At 49.6% G+C, this 7,336-nt stretch overlaps 1 long non-coding RNA gene across 1 annotated transcript; it reads left to right on the forward strand.

The window, feature by feature from the left end:
- The first annotated feature begins 172 nt into the window (after positions 1–172).
- On the forward strand, positions 173–3,227 carry LOC125329070. Its single transcript, XR_007205034.1, has 2 exons — positions 173–343; positions 2,851–3,227. It is a non-coding gene; the product is annotated as an uncharacterized LOC125329070 (long non-coding RNA).
- Positions 3,228–7,336: the final 4,109 nt, after the last annotated feature.

The raw sequence follows: 7,336 nt of genomic DNA on the forward strand, positions 1-7,336 counted from the left end.
TATATTAACAATAATCCCCTGTTCTTAAAATAGAAAGGCAATAGTGAAGAGAGCCCTTGGGTTCCGGCTCACTGCTGGGCACTGCTTGCTCCAGTGCTCCTGCTTTGATCTCCTAGAGGAGAGAAACATGGGCTGAGGCAAAACCCAAAAGCTGCAGAGGTTCCTGCAGGCTGGAGCGCGTCGTTACCGCCACGTCATCCCCGTGCTGAGGAAGGGCAGTCCCACCTCCGGCACGGCTCACGGCCGCCCCAGCACAGACACAGCAGCACAAGAGGAGAGAGAAGCGATGCAGCCGATGATCCTGATCTTACTCACCTCTCAACATGTTTCTTCCCCTCTCTCGGTGAGTTGTGTGACGTGGTGGGCAGACAAGGAGCAGCTGTCACTGCCACCTGGCCATCAATGGCTGGCATAGAATTAATCGTAGAATCACAGACCAGAGAATCACAGACTGCTTTGGGTTGGAAGGGACATTAAAGTTCATCTCATTCCAACCCCCTGTCATGGGCAGGGACACCTTCTACTAGACCAGGTTGCTCCAAGCCCTGTCCAACCTGGCCTTGAACGCTGTTCTTGGTGAATGTGCCCCCACCACTGTCTTTTCTTAAGAAAAATGAAGGCTTTTTAAAAAAGTACAGGTTATTTGTTACCTGGAAACAACCAGGAAAATCTGGCATGCAATTTTTGAAACAGGCATCTGCTCAGCAGAGACAATCTGCTTCTGTGTGTGACATTTGAGGCACGTAAGGTCAGGGCACTTCATGATGGCTTTGTTGTGTGCTGAGGAGGATGTGCCGGCCAGGGCCTTGCTGCTGCCTGCAGAGTAAAGTTAGGCAGCAGCTAGACATCCTTTTTCATGCTCAATTTCCAACAAGCAGAAGAAGTAAATTCTGGGAAGCCTTTGGAGGCCCTTCCTGCCCTCCCTGCACTGGGAGCAGGTGTCTTGGGGTTTTCTGAGCACCATACCATTTGGCCTGTCCCTGTCTCCCCAAAACCTACTGTTGGCTCCATCAGGATTGCAATAACATGTTCTGCCCTGATTTTTACTGCATGCTTGGGATTGTAGGACCTGGCTCTGGAACATCCAGGGGACATTTCCTTGACCTTGCTGCATGCTGTGGCTGCTGTCATGGCCAAGGTGCTCCTTCCATCACCCTCCTCTCTGGGATGCAGTGAGCCCCAGCAGCCTCCCTTCAACTGTTTGGGCTGAATGACCCATTAATATTTAGCGATGTGTAGAAAAAGCCCTGAAGCCCACAAGGACCTGGGGATGCCTCATCCCACTCCTTTCCCAACGTTTAAATTGGAGTCAGCCTCTCCTCGCGTTGGCAGCAGCTCATTTCTCAGTCGGAAGGGCAGCACCTGCGTGCCCTGGGGTGTGCAGGGAGCACAGGCACCGATGGGCCCAGAACTGGTTATCGCCTTTTTTGGAAGAGCCGGGACGGGCTCGGTGCGGCGCCGTGGCTTTGGGAGCTGCGATGTGAGGGAGGGCTCCTCCGGCCCACATTCCTTGCTAATTTTAACCAGCTCCCTTGAGCAGGGCCTGGAGAAGTATGGTCTTGATTTATTAGTCTTCTCCTTCTGAAAACTTTGTTTGAGTGTCTTGGGGCAGAGGTAAAACCAGACTGGGATTCTCAGTCTGGATCCTGACGGATGTTTGTCTGCATCACCAAGTACTGCAAGGTTTTTTCAGCATCAGCAGTTTCTTCCCCTATGGGGTTTGGGGAGCAGGATTGCTGACAGAGCTGTGTAGGGAGGATGTGGTGGCATGGCCAGATGCTGGCCTGGCCATGGCTAGTGCCACCCTGCAGATGTCATCGTCCCAGCCTTGGCTGGGCAGTCCAAGACCCAGGGTCTCCACTCTCAGTGGTGGTGCTGCACTGCACAGCACATGCTCCCCTCTGCCGTCAGCACCCCCAGGAGCAAATCACCAGGGGCCACTCCGGCAGAGGACCATGCTCCCCTCAAACTTGGCAGCTGGGGCAGGAAGGGAACTGCTCACTATCTGACAGGGCTGGCCTTGCCCAGGATGGCCACTGGCTTGGCAGGGAAGGGCAGGGCAGCAGAGCTCAAAGTCCCAATGACAGGGTGGATAATAACCAAAAACCAGAGGTCAGGTGGTGAAATGGGTCACTGAGGCTGAAGAGCCAACCACAGGAGACACAGCTGGCTTCAAGTGCTCACAGATGTAAGAAAGGGGCAGGGGACAGGCTACCTCCTTCAGCAAAGAGAACAAAGCTGGTGTGCTTAACTTGGGGCAAGAAAGGTTGGGTTTAGACACAAGGAAACTCATTAGTGGTAAGTTCAGCTGATGGCAGAACCAACTTTCCAGGGACTCTGTTGTGTCCATGTTGTTGGATATTCCCAAGTGCACGTTCAACAAGCACATGCCAGGTAAAGCACTTAGAGTAGGTCCTGGCCTGGGAGGGGAGCACAGTCTGGGAGACCAAGTCATTGCTCAGCCCTGCAGCAGCAGCCGGAGCCCCCAGCATCCCCAGTGCCATGCAGGGTTATCCCACGTTATTCCCGGGGTTCCTGGAAAAGCTCCCCTACCTCACTGGCCATCATAGCACTTTCTCAGTACCTCAGTGTTAAATCAGACTGTTTCTAGCTCAGTCTGCACCAGTAACCAAATCAGCATGAAATCCACAACCTGGGTATTTGTGTAGAAAACATTCCAAAGGGAAATACTAAATGTTTTCTTCTAGCCAATTTCACTTGTTTGTTTCTCATTTCTATTTTGTGTGTGCATGCACTCATATCCATTGCCAAAATGAGGCTGTGCTCCTGGAGAATGGACAGAAAAGTGCTGGTTATGCTTTTTATTTTCTTTTCTTGTTTTTAATGCAGAGGAAAAGATGCTCTGTGCTTCTGCTTGGCTGCCCCAACTCATGCCCTGTCCCATGGGGAAGGCGCCCAGGCCTCTGTGACACTCGGTGCCAGCGGGTCCAGCTCAGTGCTGTGCCCACAGCAACAACCACCCAAAACCCAAAGGCTGTATCCTGGAATGAAACAGCTCTGGCCTCGTTACTCTTACAGAATGGATGATTTCTCTAAGGTGTTTTGTACTTAAGACTGAAGAATTAAGCAATGCCTACAGTTTAAGGAGGTTTTGTTTGTTTGTTTGAGATTTTCCTGTCCAGCTGCCAAGAGTGTCTGGCTCAGCCTTCCAAAAAATTAACTCTGCTATGACCAACCAGTTTAAATAAACACTGGTTGAAATCTGAGGCTTGAAACAGTGGGGAAAGTGGGACTGGAAATGCTCCAGATGTTGTTTGCTGGAGCGGTGGGGCCCTGAGCCCCGGCTGGAGCATAGCCCTCGCCACGTGCCCAGCATGAGGAGGGATGAGGATAGGAGATGGAGCAGTGAGTGCCACTGGACCAGCACTGGTTCCAGCAGACACTGCTGTCATTTTCTTGCTGGCAGGTGACTTGATTCCTGCCAGTCACCTGCAATGTGCTTCCACCTGGGGTCTGTAGTGTGGCTGCTCTGCAGCTCTCCTCGGCTCCAGGCCCTCCTGCCGCGGCCGTCACCGCTGCGTTCCACCGGCAGCGCTGGGGCGAGACGCGGCTTCTCTCAGCTCACCTGCGCTTGTTCTCGACCCACGTAATAACCCCTGGTCTGCGTAATTGCCAGCTGTAATTAAAGCTCAGAAGATGAAAAATAGCAATTAATAGAAAAGGAAAATCCTAATTAGCCCTTGCTGTTATTGGCAATATTGCTGCTGATTACTCCGGAGCTTGAATTTTGAGATACACAATTAAGAGATTGAGGAGGGGTCTAAAACACGGCAGCATGCCACCACCTGGCACTGGCCAAAGCCCCGCTGCAGCCTCGCAGGACACCCTCATGACAGCAGTTTCCTGTCCCCTCCCTTTGCCTCTCTCTCCCTTCTTTTTCCACATCAAACTCGAGTGCTGCTCACTCTACTGACACTCTCCAGAGCTCTCACACTGCCTTGGCACACAAAGTCAGTCCCCATCACCTTTTGTGTTTTGTGTTGGTTTTTTTCACTTTCCACCAGGGCTCTCTATGGGAACACCTTTACTCAGGCTCCTGTTCCCCATTCCTTCTGTTAGGCTGTATGGTCATGGTTAATATCCAACCCCACTGAGTTTACGAGCCCTGTAGGCTCCCAGGAAACTCTCCATGCAGGAAACAAGTTCCTGTCACCATTCCATGAAAAATGTCTTTTAATTCTTAAAGTACCCTCGGATCCAACTCAAGTTTGTGCACTTTTTCAGCCATATTTAATACTTTTTAGAAGTAATTTCAGTTTTCTTAAGGAATTTCTGTTATCATTAAAACTTTACACAGGAATAAGGTTTGTGGAAAAGGCTGGCTGAGATATCTTTAGGGCTGCACCCCCTGACAGACAGGAAACCCTGACAGCCCCAGTGCCTGGTCACTGGAGCCCAGAACAGCCTTGAGCAGCCTCTCAACAGGAGTTATCCCACAAATCACAGCATATGTCTCTTTACATAATATGCTTTTATCTCATGGTCTGAATCTCTTCAAAACAGCAAAAAAAAAAAGTAATATCTGGGTAACAACGGGAGATGAGGAAAAAGGATTTAGGGAGACAAGAAGTTTAACCTGATGGTGTTCACATCAGCCTATTAAACTGCTCTTGCAGTTCTCAGCAGCATTTGCCTCTGGGACTATAAATTGGAATTCCTAATCTTTAGTGATTTGCTACAGCCCTAATGCTTTAATCCACCTTGTTTTCTCCTCCAGATACTTCTACCCTGATCTCATTGTTGCCTGATTAGAAGTAGTTGAAAATAATCAAACAGCCAGGGAAGAAGGAAAAAGAATGTCCTAGTGAGAGGCGTTTTTAGAAAATGGGATTACATTTGAAAAAAGAGTTCACACGTTTTACGGAAGTGACAGTCCCATGAGTTACAGCAGCAGAGAATGGATTTACTTTTCTCAGTATAAATTGATGCAGTTTCTCCCCAACATGCGTCATCATTTCCTGTTATTTTGAAGATGGAACAAGGCAACTGAGAAAGTTAATGCACTGTGTATCCATATCTTCACCTTTAGGACTTAAATATTGCTGTCAATACAGCTAACTTAGGGCCAACAGTTAAAAATTTCATTTTAAAAAAATTATTAGTGAAAATATTTTTTTCTTTGATAGTGTTTTTGGTCAGCTGAACTCCCTACAAGGTATACCTGTGGGTGACCAGCAATGGCTGTTTGGCTGTGGGGGAGCAGAGAGTGCACAGTGACAGCCAGGGACAGGGGGCAGACACCAGATGGGGGGCAGTGGTGGGTGTCGGGGAGGGGCTGGACAAGCTGCTTTTGGATCACTAGTTTAGACCTTCAGTTTACCCACCAGCCTCGCAAACACCCAGCCATGCGGAATAAACAGCGTGGAAAGGACTTCTCCAACATCCCAGAGAGCCTGCAGTGTGAGAAGGATGGCAATCGGAGCCTCAGGCTGTGTTTGAGTTCGTCAGGTTGTGCCATCGCTGCAGGCACCTTCCAGGGTTTCTTTGTGCCTCTTCCATTCTTTCCCCTCTCCCTGCACTATTTCCTTTATTTCAGATGTAGGATTCTTAGTTTGGGAATGCTTAATGTGAGTCAAACTCGGCACCCTTGTGTCTGGAGCACTGCAGCTGGGGCAGGGTGCTGGGTCCAGGGCCATGCCCCAGCCGGTGCCAGGCGAGAGCTGCAGGAATGCCACACCCACGGGACGGTCCTGGCAGAACCGGGGCTCGGTGGGTGAGTGCCAGCTGCCCCCTCCTGCACTGCTCTCTGCTGACAATCTCACCTTGTGACTGTCACATTATTTATGAGTGTTGCCCTGTGTTATTCCACCCCTGCAGCCCTTCGGCTGCATCACCAGGTCCCCCAGAACCTGGCAATTGGACACCCCGTGTATCGCCCAGCACTCGTGTTCTCCTTTCCAGGTAGAAAAATCAATTAGAGGTTTTCGCTGTGTGGTAAATGTCAATTGTGCAAACATTACAGACCCAGAAACATCTGTAACTATGGAAACTCCAGAGGCAATACTGATTTCAAGAATAAATTATGACAAGAAGCTTTTTATGGCTGTTTCTAAAGAATAAACATAAATTAAAACAAGGGAATTTCATAGGCACAAGTTAATTTTACTTTTTAACCTTTAGTGCTATAGCTTTTCAAGACACGTTTATCAATACTGATGTGGAGAAAAATGGTATTTTATCAACGTTTGCATCTTAAGAATTGGCATGACTATTTGTATCACTTCAAAATGTTCTGCTAAGACAATCTCCGCTGTATTTCAAAGGGGAGAACACTTTTCAGATTACTAATGGCCCACCCTTAGAGCTTATGGTGTTATTTATGCTTTTTGCTACATTTTACAGCTACCAAAAAAAATCATCAAGTGTGTGGAAGGACAACTCACACCTTTCTTGGAGTTGCTGGGACATTGTAGGATACGAACACAAGGCCTCTCCCCAGCCACAGATTTGGGAAGAAAACTGGGACTTGCTCTTTGCCCTCTGCACTTGCTCCCTGCTCACAGCCAGTGTGAGGTGTCAGGACTGAGTTCAGGGTGGGAGTGAGTGATTCCCCCCTCTCTTCTCCCCTTTACAATTTGCACACCCCCAATGCATAGAAGGCAAATCCTTGGAGAAAATTTGCAGTTACTTTCAAAAAAGAAGAAAAGCCTAATCACTGAAGGTTTTGCTGTGACAGCTGAACTGCTCTGACTGGCAATTTGTTGCCCATTCCTTGTTTGTAGCCCTTAAACCCCTGACATGGCTTGTCCTCAGCTGTGTGTGTGTGCTCAGGTGTGGCTGTGCGGGCCCGGAACAGCGCAGTGAACATCCTAGCTCAGAGTCGCCCCGGCAGGCTTTAGCACTTACTGCTCAAACGTGTTCCTGGCAGCTCAGCAGTAGCTGCTATTCATCTAAGAAAATCCTTGGAGATAAAACCTGGATGCAGTTCCGTTCAAGAAAAGAAAGGTTAAGGACATACTTATTTAGCAACTTCTCCTACGTCCATGGGATGTGTAGTGGGGAGGGCATGGGGTTGTGCCCTGTTTGCAAAGACATCTCTCAGCATCCTCTCACCAGCTCTGTCCTCCAAGGGGACGGGACGCTGCTCCCGACTCCTCCTCTGCTGAAGGGTGGAATCAGACCTTCCATCGGTTCAGGGAGATATTACTAAGTCTCCAGTTCCCATAGGGAAGAAGCAGCACAAAAAGAGGCTGAAAATAACAGCGACCGCTGGGGTTTTGGGGACAGGGGCACGGAGGGGGCAGCGTAGTGGGCAGAGGGGAAGGGGCAGGGGAGGTGGGCCGGGCACCGGTGGGCAGCCCCGGCCGGCTCGGGG

The sequence above is a fragment of the Corvus hawaiiensis genome, chromosome 8 (genome assembly GCF_020740725.1).
Source record: "Corvus hawaiiensis isolate bCorHaw1 chromosome 8, bCorHaw1.pri.cur, whole genome shotgun sequence".
NCBI classification, from domain to species: domain Eukaryota; kingdom Metazoa; phylum Chordata; class Aves; order Passeriformes; family Corvidae; genus Corvus; species Corvus hawaiiensis.